A 16,607-nucleotide genomic window follows, 5' to 3' on the forward strand; every position below is an offset into this window, starting at 1 on the left:
GCTTGGTTACGCAGGCTGCATGGCTGTACCTGCATGAGAGTCCTCTTTGGGGCCTCCTCAGTTCAGTTCAGTTGCTCAGTCCTGTCCGACTCTTTGGCCTCCTGACTCCATTTTAAATGAAGTTTTCTCTTATTTATTTTCACTAGGACTTCTGAACTCTATCTTGTCCTGACAGAGTCCTTTGGCTCAGGGAGCAGATTCTCTAACCACCTCACAGCAGCCACCACTCAGTGGAGGACCTACCTACCACTTCTGCTCAGGGCTCAGCTGTTGCATCTACAAGGGAGCATGGAACATTGGGGCTTGCTCTGTGAGTGTGGTGGACCTTTGAGGGCACTTCTAAATCCAGCTTTGTTGATGCTTGGTTAATGTGAAATACTCACAATTCTGGAACTACATTAATGGCCAACCTGAGTCTTTAAAAATTGAATTTGTTTTCACCACTCTTCACTGGCACTATTTGGGAACTTTCTGCATGCTTCCCTAGTGGCTCAGGCTGTAAAGAATCTGCCTGCAGTGCAGGAGACCAGGGTTTGATCCCTGGGTCTGAAAGATTCCCCTGAAGAAGGGACTGGCTACCCAGTCCATTATTCTTGCCAGGAGAATTCCATGCAGAGAGATGCCTGGTGGGCTACAGTCCATGGAGTCGCAAAGAGTCAGACAACTGAGCGACAAACACACAAAGATGGTGACTGCAGTATAATGTAGGCACAGCTGGTTTTCTTACTCAAAATCCTAAGGCATTGTGCCCTTAGAAAATTGTTTCTAAGAATTCTTAATTGCTTTTTTTTTTTTCTTTTTGCAAATCTGGTACTTATTTCAAAATCTTAAAGGGTACTGGAAATTGGGAAACCATGAATCAGACATCGGTTTAATCCAAACCTTGATTCAGTGAATAGTGGGGACCTGTGTGATCATTTAGCTCATATTTTTGAGTCATAGTTGGAAAAAGCATTAGGTCCAAATGACTTTCACTATTTGTCATGGTAACACAAGTAGTAAGAGATCAAATCTGGTATTTTAAATCCCAGTGTTCTTCAGCTGTCTTCCATGTGGAGATAATAAAATGACACTTTTAATTTTTTATTAGCACTTCAGAAATTTCTTCACATACATTATCTTACTTTCTTCTTGCAGGCACCATATGAGATAGTCAGTGTAGGATTCATAATTCTCACTGACAGATGAGGAAATTGGGGGCCAGGGAGGTTAAGTGGCTCATCACGGGCATGCTACTTCTTTGGTAGAAGGCATCATTTTTGTTGAAAGGAACATGTATGAGAGAAACGACACCAGTTTAGGAAGCAAAGTGTCTTAGAGTCCTGTCTTTTCCCACCTGCACAATCTTGTCCTCATTATTTAAATTTTCTGAAGTCTGTGTCTTTCACAGAGATACCTATTAATGAAATGAAACACACTAAGTAACAATAACACCTTACATACTAACAAGCTTAAAATATTGAATGTGATGAGCAGAAAATGGAGAAGGCAAGCCAACAAAGAGGGAACAGTGACAAGATGTGGGATAAAATTGATGAAAACAGAGTGAAATTTTATTTTATTATGATTATTTTTATATTTACATTTACTTTGTTGGAATACTTCTCTGGGCATGTAATTCATCACCGACCTACAGCATTTTTAGTTGTGAGGAACATGCAGACTATAATCATGGATGTATAACATGTTCCCATAGCACCTACCACTTCTAGAAAAGCACAGGATGGGTAGGTGTCATTTGGAGAAAGATACTTTAGAAATGATAGGGTAACAGGCAGGAAAGCCAGGGGTCTCCAAACGGAGAAAATACCCTGCAAGTGTCAGACATTTTTATCTCTCTTAAGTGGCAGGAGGAAACAAACTAGCTGTAGTTTTTCCTTCTCTACTCAAATTTAAAAGGAGGTTTCTCTTAAAATACTGTGTTGCCATAATGACACCTGGTTTCCCCTGAAGTTAACTATTCTCAAACCTTGAGTTAACCAATGCATTTTTCTTATGGAAATGTTTGTCTTAAGCTATGTTAATGTACTATGCATTTACCCCAAACTCTGTCTTCAAGTTGGTTCCGCCTAATGGCTCAGAACCTACTTGGCAAACCAATGTGTTATACTCAGATATTTTTCCCGTAATCTATGTAAATGAAACTATTTGTATGGTAATCTGCCCTTCTACAAGATTCAAGTCAATCATTTTATGGCCTGGGATGAATCATCTAGTGCCAAGATTATTCCAAAATGCATCTTATAGATGAGGGGCCTGGTGTCATTCTGAGTTTTAAGACATTCCTTTCTTTAATTAACAGACTGCTAGTGACTATATAACATCCAGCTGAAGACTAGCAGGGGAGTACTCTTTCTGCCCCCTTCTGACGCCTATGACAGAAGCTCTCTCTATCTCCTTTATACTTTAATAGAACTTTATTACACAAAATCTCTGAGCGATCAAGCCTTGTCTCTGGCCCCGGATCGAATTCTTCTCCTCTGGAGGTCAAGCGTCTTTTTGTTCAGCAACAACCTTTGAGAAATAGGGTGAGATCTGTACCCCTGTGTCAGGTGAGTGTATGCTCCTCGGTTCTTTGTCTCATTACAACAAAGATTTGGAGTGATGGACATTAAAGCCCCCTCGGCGTGTCACAGCTCTCGGGTCTTGGACAGACCATGTTATAGCTCTCAGGTCTCGAACGGACCATGTTATAGCTCTTAGGCAAATCCGTGTTACAGCTCAATTTTATTTAGAAGATTGCAGGAGAATCCATCCTCAAAGAAGAGAAGAGGGTGGAGGAGCGTGCCAGTGTGTTTCCGCACATGGGAGCGAGAGAGAGACAGAGAGTGCTTGGCTCCTTCTTTTATATGTTTTCTTCCCCCTCGGCCTGCCCTATGCAAATTGGGCTCAGCCAGGAATGCTGATCTACCTGAAGTCTTCATTCCGGTCCTCGGACCCTTCTTTGACCTTCCTTTGTTCTATACTTGCGGGCTTTCCCCTTCTTTGTCTTTTCAGTTCAGTTCAGTTCAGTCGCTCAGTCCTGTCTGACTCTTTGCCACCCCATGAATTGCAACACGCCAGGCCTCCCTGTCCATCACCATCTCCTGGAGTCCACCCAAACTCATGTCCATCGAGTCAGTGATGCCATCCAGTCATCTCATCCTCTGTCGTCCCCTTCTCCTCCTGCCCCCAATCCCTCCAAGCATCAGAGTCTTTTCCAATAAGTCAACTCTTCGCATGAGGTGGCCAAAGTATTGGAGTTTCAGCTTTAGCATCATTCCTTCCAAAGAACACCCAGGATTTATCTCCTTTAGAATGGACTGGTAGGATCTCCTTGCAGTCCAAGGGACTCTCAAGAGTCTTCTCCAACACCACAGTTCAAAAGCATCAATTCTTCAGTGCTCAGCTTTCTTCACAGTCCAACTTTCACATCCATACACGACCACTGGAAAAACCATAGCCTTGACTAGACGGACCTTTGTTGGCAAAGTAATGTCTCTGCTTTTGAATATGCTCTCTAGGTTGGTCATAACTTTCCTTCCAAGGAGTAAGCATCGTTTAATTTCATGGCTGCAGTCACCATCTGCAGTGATTTGGGAGCCCCCCAAAATAAACCCTGACACTGTTTCCACTGTTTCCCCATCTATTTCCCAGGAAGTGATGGGACCGGTTGCCATAATCTTCGTTTTCTGAATGTTGAGCTTTAAGCCAACTTTTTCACTCTCCTCTTTCACTTTCATCAGGAGGCTTTTTAGTTCCTCTTCACTTTCTGCCAGAAGGGTGGTGTCATCTGCATATCTGAGGTTATTGATATTTCTGCTGGCAATCTTGATTCCAGCTTGTGCTTCTTCCAGCCCAGCGTTTCTCATGATGTACTCTGCATAGAAGTTAAACAAGCAAGATGACAATATACAGCCTTGATGTACTCCTTTTCCTATTTGGAACTAGTCTGTTGTTCCATGTCCAGTTCTAACCATTGCTTCCTGACCTGCATATAGGTTTCTCAAGAGGCAGGTCAGGTGGTCTGGTATTCCCATCTCTTTCAGAATTTTCCAGTTTATTGTGATGCACACAGTCAAAGGCTTTGGCATAGTCAATAAAGCAGAAATAGATGTTTTTCTGGAACTCTCTTGCTTTTTTCCATGATCCAGCGGATGTTGGCAATTTGATCTCTAGTTTCTTTACCTTTTCTAAAACCAGCTTGAACATCAGGAAGTTCACAGTTCACATATTGCTGAAGCCTGGCTTGGAGAATTTTGAGCATTACATTACTAGCATGTCAGATGAGTGCAATTGTGCAGTAGTTTGAGCATTCTTTGGCACTGCCTTTCTTTGGGATTGGAATGAAAACTGACCTTTTCCAGTCCTGTGGCCATTGCTAAGTTTTCCAAATTTGCTGGTATATTGAATGCAGCACTTTCACAGCATCATCTTTCAGGATGTGAAATAGCTCAACTGGAATTCCATCACCTCCACTAGCTTTGTTTGTAGTGATGCTTTCTAAGGCCTACTTGACTTCACATTCCAGGATGTCTGGCTCTAGGTCAGTGATCACACCATCGTGATTCTCTGGGTCGTGAAGATCTTTTTTGTACAGTTCTTCTGTGTATTCTTGCCATCTCTTCTTAATATCTTCTGCTTTTGTTAGGTCCATATAATTTCTGTCCTTTATCGAGCCCATCTTTGCATGAAATGTTCCCTTGGTATCTCTAATTTTCTTGAAGCTATCTCTAGTGTTTCCCATTCTGTTGTTTTCCTCTATTTATTTGCATTGATCGCTGAAGAAGGCTTTCTTATCTCTTCTTGCTATTCTTTGGAATTCTGCATTCAGATGCTTATATCTTTCCTTTCTCCTTTGCTTTTCACTTCTCTTCTTTTCACAGCTATTTGTAAAGCCTCCCCAGACAGCCATTTTGGTTTTTTGCATTTCTTTTCCATGGGGATAGTCTTGATCCCTGTCTCTTGTACAATGTCACAAACCTCATTCCATAGTTCACCAGGCACTCTATTTATCAGATCTAGGCCCTTAAATCTATTTCTCACTTCCACTGTATAATCATAAGGGATTTGATTTAGGTCATACCTGAATGGTCTAGTGGTTTTCCCTACTTTCTTCAATTCAAGTCTGAATTTGGCAATAAGGAGTTCATGATCTGAGCCACAGTCAGCTCCTGGTCTTGTTTTTTCTGACTGTATAGAGCTTCTCCATTTTTAGTTTCAAAGAATATAATCAATCTGATTTTGGTGTTGACCATCTGGTGATGTCCATGTGTAGAATCTTCTCTTGTGTTGTTGGAAGAGGGTGTTTGTTATGACCAGTGCATTTTCTTGGCAAAACTCTATTAGTCTTTGCCCTGCTTCATTCCATATTCCAAGGCCAAATTTGTCTGTTACTCCAGGTGTTTCTTGACTTCCTACTTTTGCATTCCAGTCGCCTATAATGAAAAGGACATCATTTTTAGGTGTTAGTTCTGAAAGGTCTTGTAAGTCTTCATAGAATCATTCAGCTTCAGCTTCTTCAGCATTATTGGTTGGGGCATAGACTTGGATTACTGTGATATTGAATGGTTTGCCTTGGAAATGAACAGAGATCATTCTGTCGTTTTTGAGATTGCATCCAAGTACTGCATTTCGGACTCTCTTGTTGACCACGATGGCTACTCCATTTCTTCTGAGGGATTCCTGCCCGCAGTAGTAGATATAATGGTCAGATTTTAACAAATGCACTATGTCACTTAACCAGTAGTAGGGTATAATACAGAATAGCTTCACTGTACTTCCACCCCTGTACTTTCATCCATCTTCTTTCCTTCTTCCCACTAAGTTCCTGGCAACCACTGATTGTTTACTGTCTTCATAGTTTTGCCTTTCTGGATGTCATATATTTGGAATCATACAGTATGCTACAGTCTTTTCTTTCACTTAGAAATATGCATTTAAGTTTTCTCTGTATCTATTCATGGCTTGATTCAAATTTCTTTTTGTCACTGAATTACAGCTCATTTCATGAATATTGTCACAGTTCTTTAGCCATTCACTTTTCAAAGGACATCTTGGTCACTTCCAGTTTTTGACCATTATAAATAAAGCTGCCATAAACTTTTATGTGTAGGTTTTCATGGAGACATAAGGTTTCAACTCATCTGTGTAAATACTTAGGAGTGTAATTGCTGAACTACATGGTAAGACTATATTTAACTATGCAAGAAATTGTCACACTGCCTTCCAAAGTGGCTGTAACCATTTTGTATTTCCACAAGCAATGAATGAGTTTCTGTTGCTCCACATCCTCCCTAGCTTTTGGTATATTGTTAATCAAAATTTTGAATATATAGTTAAAATTTTGAATTTCAACTGTTCAATAGGTGTATAATGGTATCTCATTTAATTTTGAATTCCTTAATGAGTTATAATATTGAGCACATTTTCATATGCTTAGTTTCCATCAGTATATTTTTCTTCAGTAAGGTGTCTACTCAGATCTTTTGTATATTTTTAAAAATGGGTTAACTGTTTTATTATTGTCTTAGCATTTAATGTATATTTTGGATACAAGTCCTTTATCAGAAATGTGTTTTATAAGTATTTTTTCCTAGCCTATGGTTTATCTTTATATTATTTAAAAAAATCTTTCACAGACGTTTTTAATTTTAGTAAAATTTGACATCAATTTTTCTCTCATAGAGTATGTTTTGTATTATATCTAAAAATTCTCCACTAAATCATCTAGATTTTCTATTTTTCTATGAGTTTTATAGTTTTATGTTTCACAGTCAGCTCTTTCATTTAGATACACCTTGAGTTAATTTTTATGAAAGGTATTAAGACCAGTGCCAGTATTTATTGTTCTTCAGGTGCTGTCCAGTTTCATTTATTGAAAAGACTACCTTTTCTCCATTGAACTGTCATTGCTTTGTTGTCAAAGGTCATTGACTATATTTGTGCATGTCTGTGTTTAGCCCTCTGTTCTGCTCCATTGGTTTACTTGTCTGTTCCTTCACCAGCCCCACCCTGCTTAGGCAGCGGCAGCTCTATGGTCAGTCATGAAGCCAGGCAGCGGCGGTACTGCTTCCTTGTTCTTTTTAGCTAGATGTTGACTTGAATCTCCATTTTTATCATTTTTATTGCACTTCCCTAGATGTAGGTTTACCTACTTATCAGAAATAAGCTGACGTTGACACAACAGAAATGGAAATCTGAACCATATGACTTTGTCATAAAAAATAACAATAGAAAGATACATTTATTTTTTATCTACTATGTGCCAGGACCTGGGCAAATCACTTTTGGACACTTGTGTAAAAACAGGCTAAAGAGGACTGTCTACAAACTGTTCACTGTCAGACAAGTTCCTAGTAGTTTGGCAAGTAGGGTTATTTGCACACTTTGGGATCTGTCACAAGCTCAGACTTTAAGCTAAAAGTGGCTTTTCTGACCAAAAGTTTTCAAAGCCTATATCTTCCAGCAACAAAAACGACTATATTCAAATTAATGATGATGAGATAATTTACATAAGAAAGAAATATTTCCACAACAAATTTAACATTTAAAGATATTTTTAAGTCCTAAAAGCTTCTGGGGGAAAAGCAGCTGACCAACCCAGAGATAAGATTTATTATGGCTTTTAACATTTTCTCCACAATACTATATGCCAACAAACATTTAGGAAATATGTCTACAAAGTACTGAGTCAATAGAAAGGTACATAATGTTTATATTTCTCCCATGTTTGCATAGCTTTATAAAAACTCTTCTCTTATAACTTCAATTTCCTCCACATCACTTGTTTTATTCTTTAGAGAAAGCCAAATATTGTATGACATTGCTTATCTATGGAATCTAAAAAATGGTAAAAATAAACATATTTACAAAACAGAAATAGAGTCACAGACATATAAAACAAATTTATGGTTACCAAAGGGGAAACAATGGGGGATAAACTGGGAACTGGGATTGACACATACACACTACTATATACAAAATAGAAAACTAATAAAAATCCACTGTTATAGCTCAGGGAACTCTACTCAATATTCTTGAATAGCCTATGTGGGAAAATAATCTAAAAAAGAGTGAATACATGTATGTGCATAACTGAGTCACTTTGCTGCACAGCAGAAACTAACACATTGTAAATCAACTAAACTCCAATAAAATTAATTTTAAAATATTTTTTCTTTGTCCAACAGTTATTTGTGTCATTAGCCAATTTTCTAACTGGGTATTCCTGCCTTTCTTCCATATATATGATCTGCATAAATATTAAGGATATAATCATCCTGTTTATTTTTTGCCTGTTTTTCTTTCCAAATTGTTACTTTCCAAAAGTTATATTACAGAAATTTTATATTTCTATGTATTTTATCTATTGATTACTTTCCTGTATAATTGCTTATTTCTGTTCCTTTATGCTTAACTCTTTCATCAGTTTTTTTCTTTTTTCCCATATGATTGTCTAATCCACAATTTAATTGTCTAATATTCACTAATTCATGGTGAAAAGTGAATATGCAACCACCTTTCAATAAAATTGTGATTACTGATTAAATAATTTCACTTTCCCAGTTGCTTGTTCATATTGCCTTTATCATGTATTATTTTTATACACACTTGAGTACTTTCTGGAACATTCATTATGTTCCACTTATCTTCCTGTCAATATTTGGACCCAAACCACATTATTTTAATTATCATGCTTTCATTATCTGGGAGGTTAACTCTCCATTCATTACTCTTTAAATATTTTCTTTGGCTATTTTCCCTCATTCCTTCTCCAAGATTAAGCTTAAAATAATTTTCCACTATGTTTTTCTATCTGGCATAGAGCAAAGTACATGCTGTCTAAGTATATTAACATGTATCTATTATGGTTAACCACTAGCCCTAAGCTCAGAAAGTTCAGTCGGTAGAGCATCAGATGTTTAATCTTAGGGTCCAGGGTTCATGTCTCTGTTTGGGTGCTCTGGTTTTGGGGCTTCCCTAGTGGCTCAGATGGTAAAGAATCTGCCTGCAATTCAGGAGACGCAGGTTCAATTCCTGGGTCAGGAAGATCCACTGGAGAAGGGAAACAGCAACCCACTCCAGTATTCTAGCCTGAAGGACCCTAGTGGATGACAGTCCATGGGGTCACAAAGAGCCAGACATGACTGAGCAACTAGTCACACACTAGCCCTAAAATATATCAGTATACCCTCTTATGCTTTTTCGGCAGATAATTATTTACCTGCAAATTATATATAGTATTCTTTCCGTTTTTTGTATCATCAAAAATTACACAAAATTAGCTATTCAAATTCACAATTTTTTTTAAGAATTTTGAACTTTATCAAATATATATCATCTGTAGAGGTCATCATTATTTTCTTAGATATACTATAATCTTATATTGCCTTATTTCATCTTATATTAACACATACTCTTGGGTTCAGTGAATGGGGCTTCCACACACAAAGACGGTTCTGGCTGCCACTCTGCCAAGGGCCCAACTTGCCTATAGTAGAAACCAGTGTTGAACCCCTGACATGGCACCATTCCCAGGAAAACCTAAACAGTAGAAGGCTGATTACACTGGATTCTTTCCATTACAGAAAGGATACCATTTATTCTGTGTAGAATATACAAACAGTCTGTGCATGGGTTTTCTTCCTTTGGCACTATCATCCCAACACTGACTTTGATTAAGGAATCATTCCACAGCAGAAGTATCCCAAAGGATATACACCCATAGAATTCACTGATGTTACCACATACCTCATCGCCAAGAAACAACATAAGTAGACAAAGACAGGGTCTGTTGAAGACTCAGTTATACCCTAATTGGTATCAATGTGTGCATGCTCAGTTGCTCAGTCATGTTGGACTCTTTGTGATCCCATGGACTGTAGTGCACAAGGCTCCTCTGTTCATGGAATTATCCAGGCAAGAATATTGGAGTGGGTTGCCATTTCCTTCTCCAGGGGATCTTCCTGACCCAGGGACTGAACCCATGTCTCTTGTATCTCTTGCACTGCAGGTGGATTGTTTACCACTGAGCCACCTGGGAAACCCAGTAGGTATCAATACCCAGAAAAATAATGTATGGTTTGAATCAACATCTGATACATGGTGATAATTTCCCAAAGCCAGATTATGGGGGTCCAGGAGCCAAGGCTGGAAGTGAGAGTGGCTCTTCGTACTGTTAAACCTAATTACCCACTGACAGAAGTTTTGCTTTCTGTCCCTTTCCACATCTGCTCATTTGGCAATTTTGGTTCTTCAGGGAAGTATGCCTCCATCAGTTGACAGACAGTGCTTTCCTTGAATTGGAGGTTGAGGTTACCAGTCACCAGTTGGAGATTTTTATGCCTCTGAACCTACTATGGGTTATCATAGGCATATATGTTATAGTCTTGGGTTACTTTTAGTGTCTTACCTTTTGTTATAAGTCTTAACATTTTATTTTCCTCCAGGTTTTTTGAATCTATCAAACTATCTGTTCTTTAAGTTATTTTTACTATATTGTTAATTATTTTTGTGTTTATCTTTTTTATTTCTTCTAATCTTTTGTGGTTTATTCAAATAGTAATTTTTACCTTCTTGGGTTGAGGATATAATTTATACAATTTCTTGTTTTATAATAAAACATTTAAGAATATCCATTTTTCTCAAATTCAGATTTAAGTTTACAAAGTATTGATCTTGCTATCATTTTCTTTTGCTTTAGTGAGATTGAGTATTTTCATGTATATTGGCTATTTATATTTCTCTTGAAAAATTTCAAAACAATTTTGAATTGTTTTTCCTTTGCTTACTAATTTAAGATGAAAAACATGGAAAGAATATTGATTTGGGCATGTCATATAAGTTGAAGTCTTTTTTCCCTTATTTCTTCTTTTGATTTTGAATTTTTACCTACATAAATTTTGTCCTATATTGCCCTAATTTATTATTTCCTCACTTTAATTTGCTTGAAATTTTGTCTAAAGAGTTGATCAGTTATTTCAAGATTGTTTATAAAACTTTCCCCAGTTGATTATGAAGGTTGTTGTTATCATATACTGTATTCATAATATATATAAAACATGCATATATATATGTATTTTATACATATATTTTATTGTCAGGGATCTGCTCTTGGATATTTCAAATTTTGTTTGTTCTCTAAATATCTTAAAAGAAGAGAATTTTCTGGAAAAATTATTCAAAGTCAAATTTAAACTTTTTTGTTTATGGGGAACTAATTGTTCAGGACACTATAACATGGGTTGATAGAGTATTGATGGCATGTCGGAAATAGGGAAACTAAGGGTGTGACATTTTTATGTGGTTATTTGTACCTTTCAGACCTTCTTAGATATTGTCTTACTTCTGCTTGATGGAGCTAGTGTGGTATCCTGGACTTTATAGAAACCAGTAAGTCCTGATAGACTGTTTAACTGCTTGGTGTTCCAAATTAATTTAATCTCTACTAAGAAACAGTGGTAAATGGTTTCTTAAAAGTAGTGACTTGCTGCAGAAAGGATGGCTTTCTTACAAAATTCTGATGGCATTAATAATAATTCTCCTAGAAAGATTTTTAGCAGGCCCCAAAGAAAGTCCTGAAACTAATGAGACACTTTAAACCCTGTGGGCCCTACAGGGCTATAAGGGGTGATGGGCAAGGCTGCTTCTATCATGGCCTGGACCAGGTAAATGTACACTCTTCCTCTGGCTTACACTCAAATCTGGCGAACTTTCAGGTCACTGAATAGGTTAATTAGAGCACACCAGACTGTTGAGTGTGTTGTTTTCAAAATCCAAACAGGCCCATGAAACATGAGCTCTTTCTTAGTGTTGGGAGGGACAAAGTGTGACAAATCTCTCCATTCTCGAGGGAATGTTCCAGTATATTTCAAACAGTGATACAACTTTACTTATTCTTGAATTTTGTATGAACTTCCTGCTGTATGTATCCCCTTACGTCTTCAATCGATCAAGTATCAATTACGGTTTTAAGATTCACCCATAATGCTGTAAATAGCCCTGGTTGATTCATTTGTTGTCCAGTATATCCTTTTAATGGGCTTCCCAGGTGGTGCAGTGGTAAAGAATCCACTTGCCAGTGCAGGAGACACAAGAGAGGCGGGTTCGATCCCTGGGTTGGGAAGATTCCCTGGCGTAGGAAATGGCAAACCACTCCAGTATTCTTGCCTGTAAAATTCCATAGACAGAGGAACCTGGCAGGTTACAGTCAGTCCATGGGGTCACAAAGGGTTGGACACGACTAAACACATACCCACATACCACTATAGTGGTCTTTTGTGTTCTTCCCAATTGTGGATCATTAAAATGGTTCTAAGAACAGTCTTGACTGGTAGATACATATCGGCTTCCCATTTCTGACTATAAAGGGAAAATATTCAGGGTCATAATTGAGTATGATGTTTGCTACAAAGGTTTTGAAAATACTCATTCCTAGGGTAAGGAAGGGCTTTTTTATTCCTAGTGTTCTGAGAGTTTTAAATCATAAACAGATGTTGAATTTCATCAAACGCCTTTCATCTACTGAGATAAATGCATCTTTTCTCTTTTGTTCTGTTACTGCTGCAGCAGGAGCTGCTGTGGTCCATATCAGATGAACCTCAGCACTTCAGTGTATTCAAGCACATTTCTCATTGCCAGTACTTGCAGTCCTTTTCCTGAAGATTGTGATAAAAGGTGCAGAGGCTGTTCTGCTTGTGCACAAAGCAAGCTTCAAGGGCCTGGAAATGAACCCCATTTACCTTCTTTCTCCACTAGGGGCAGCCACACTCAACTGATTGCTGGCAGGTCTGATATTTATTCCAGCTTCTCCTTTGGATGAGGGTAACGCTGAGGTGCGCCTTATACCACTTGCTTCATTTCCCTGTCGGATTGACCTCTGGTTCCCACAGTGGTAGCTGACTTGATGACACAGCCTGCCTTTCCTTCTTTGTCTTACCTCCTCCTCTTCTAATCATGATTCAAGAGTCCCCCAGACAAATCAATTAGACCTGAATCTTGGTCTTATTTAGGTTTCTGAGGACAGCAATCCAAGACCATTGTTGGCTTTTTCAACTTTGCATTCCTGACATAAGCTATGTTCATTCCATATGATGTATTATATATTGATGAATTTGTTTTTATTCTATGGATGACTTTTGAATCCACATTCATTAGAGCCTGTAATGGCCCTTTCTCTCCCTGCCACTGTTGGGTTTTCTAGCAAGGTAATGCTTGTCTTATAAAATGAGTTGAGAGCAAGCCATATTTTTCCATTTTACTGAAATACTTTGTGGAAGATTGAGATTAGTACTTCCTTGCATGTTTAAAGGTACACTTGAAGCCATCGTTGCCCTACATAGGGTATATTATTATGGCCTCCAGGGTGCTGTTTCTTCCTGAGCTCCAGATCTCATCAACATGCTGCCATCACAGTAGCACAGCCAACAGGATATCTGAGGGGCTGGTGAGGGGGCTAACTGAGGCCCAGACCTGGAGAATCAATGTAACTTTGAGGCAAGACCAGTAAAGGAGTATTTTCATCCCTTCCATGTTAAAAAAAAAAAAAAAATCCCTTTATTCTAATTGCAGTAAAGTAGAAAATAACTACACTTTTAACTTGGTGCTCTGCCAATTTGTTTTCCAGTAAGCGCTCAACTTCGCTGGTGGCTCAGACAGTAAAGCGTCTGTCTACAATGCAGGAGATCCAGGTTTGATCCCTGGGTCAGGAAGATCCCCTGGAGAAGGAAATGGCAATCCACTCCAGTACTATTGCTGGAAAATCCCATGGACAGAGGAACCTGGTAGGCTACAGTCCATGGGGTCGCAAAGTCGGACATGACTGAGCAACTTCACTTACTTAAGTGCTTAAGAAGGCTGTGCTTCTGGTTCCTTCCTGGAGATCTCACAATCAACCAACTATTCAAAATCGGGTCAGATGGTTCTCATTATCTTCCTGGAGTCACTTCTTGTTTTGGTCACCACACATGCCTTTCCTCTAGTGGTTAAATATCACTGCTCGCATGTCCTCCATCATTCCCTTGATCTCTGGAGATGGCTGCGAGTGGATTTCCATGTGCTAGCATGCCACTCTCCAAGGTACTTCTCAGCTTTGAAGAAGGAAACATCTCCTGGGAGGACCACATCAGTTGTGACTAGGAGTGGGGGATATCTCAAATATAGGAAGGGGTTTCAGATGATGATAAACCAGAAAAGAAAAAGATAGGAACCTAAAACAGAACAGGAAGACCACAGACACAACAGCCTAATCACTCTCCTGTCCCCAACGTGATTCATGCCACATTACTATTATTTTTTTCCCCTTGGATCACCTCTAACTTCTTATTTTTTAAGAAGCATAATAAGAGTTCAGAAACTCAATTTATTGTTTCATAGTATTTACTGTTATTTAATTAGCTCATCATTTGTATCAAATTTTGGAATAAAGTACACCTGTGATACTGTTTTCTTCAAACTTTGTTTTGTAGAATCAATTTAATATTTTATGGCACGTGTTAACAAAACAGGAACAGAACAACACAGAAAATACTAGAGTGCATTTCATTGCATGCACAAAATAAGGATAAATATTGTTTTGTGAAACTTTAGTTTCATTCACATACAGTGAAATGCAATAAAATATTCAATGATTCTTTGGATTTAACACTTTCATATGGTAGACGCTTATATGGTAGACAGCTTATATTTATTTATTTTTAAATTTATATTTATTTTTGCCTACTTATTTTTAACATCATATTTGATTCCTATCTTGGTTAGAGAATTGAAGAGTACATATATGCTATTTTTCTTTGACCCTTGACTATTTCAGAATAATTTTATTCCTTTAACAATGAAAATACAATTTAACTAAGTATAAAGTTATTTTGTTACAATATTTTCACCATTATACTCTTTAATCTATTGTCTTCTGAGATTTGTATTATAGATAATTCTTAATTCCCATTTTCTAATTTTTTGATCACTCTTTTTTTGATGCACATGTAGATTTTCCACTTCCCTCTACTGTTTTAAATTACAATATTTTACCAACAAGTGCCTAGGAGTGAGTCTCATTTCTTTCAATCTGTCTGCACTTTCAATTTATATACTCACGCTTTTAATTCAAATAACATTTGTAATTATTGTTATTATTAGTGCTACACAAAAAGCAGTTCTGATCATCTTTCAATCTTTCCGTTTCCTCCTCAAAATCATCAATTTTAAATTAGCATCAAACTGTTGAGTTCAATTTTGTCATGCTTAATATAACCCTGCAGCTTCTATACACACGTATAACTTGACTGACTACTTGAAGGACTGTTTTGTTCCCAAAGAAGTCTTGTTTACAAGCTAAAATTAACCCCAAAAGAAATGGGCTCCAGAGAGCAGAATAAAACCTCACACTGGGATTTTCTGACCTCCTGTCAGGGAATTCCCCTGACTTCCCACACTTCAGCCCTCCCTCTAGCCTGCAAGCCTGGATTCACTCACAGCAGGAGTTTTGCACAAGTAGTTCCTTCTCTTTGAAGCCTCTTCTTTCAGATCCTCTCTTGACTGGCCTCTCATCATTCAACTTTTGCATAAATGTCACCTCCTCAGAGCAATCTCCCTTGACCACACCTAGTCAAACTCCTTAAGAAAAACCTACTGAGTTTTTCTTCTTAGAATTTACCAATGTCTTATATTTCTTGTTTATGAATGTTTATTGTCTCTCTCTAGATACAGGAAAGGATCTTATCTACTTCATCCCTGAAACTCTGAGGTTTACAACACTTCCTGTTTAATAGACTGCTTCCCTCATTAATAAGCAGTTCTAAAACTAAAGTTATTTGGGTTTAATATTTGAAATTATGTACCTACATATTTTGTAGCTTCACAGCCTTAATTCCCAGATGCAGTCATCACAGTTTGTTATCTGAGACAGACTGCATTTGCCCTTTCCAATTATTTTTTCTCATAGAATTACCATTAATTTAATATTTTGCCTTTTATAAAGGATCAATACCAGAATCACTTATTTGAATAGTATCTTCTGTGTATATTTTGTAAAGTTATATTTGAGATTTTAACATTGATCCTAAAAATTCAACAGATATCATGCCATATCTATTCATCCATGCTGTGTATCATAAATTTAATAAAAATTTCCTGGACTTAAAAATATATGTTTTCTTTGCCAATACAGATACACTATTTCCCTTAACATGTCCTGCTTCCAAGAACTTTCAGGTAAACTAGTTCAAAATTATAATAAGTAGGCCCTGCAATAAAGAGTCTGCCTGCAATGAAGAAATCAGAGGAGGTGAGTTCGATCCTTGGTTGGGAAGATCCCCTGGAGGAGGGCATGGCACCCCACTCCAGTATTCTTACCTGGGGAATCCTATGGATAAAGGAGCCTGGCAGTCCATTGTATCACAAAGAGTCAGATATGACTGAAGCAACTTAGCACACATGCATGCAGGTCCTTTAAGGTGCTCAGAAGTATCCAACCTTTTAGGTCAGCAAATCATAATCTAATCACTTTCAGAATCAATGAATGTGAAGGACAATCTCCATTAAACAAATACACATGTGCAAAAATATGCACATAATTTCAGTGGGTTCATGGACTCTGCTAATTTTACTTACTAACTCAGATTAAGAGC

This window comes from Bos indicus, chromosome 4 (assembly GCF_029378745.1).
Source record: "Bos indicus isolate NIAB-ARS_2022 breed Sahiwal x Tharparkar chromosome 4, NIAB-ARS_B.indTharparkar_mat_pri_1.0, whole genome shotgun sequence".
Classification (NCBI taxonomy): domain Eukaryota; kingdom Metazoa; phylum Chordata; class Mammalia; order Artiodactyla; family Bovidae; genus Bos; species Bos indicus.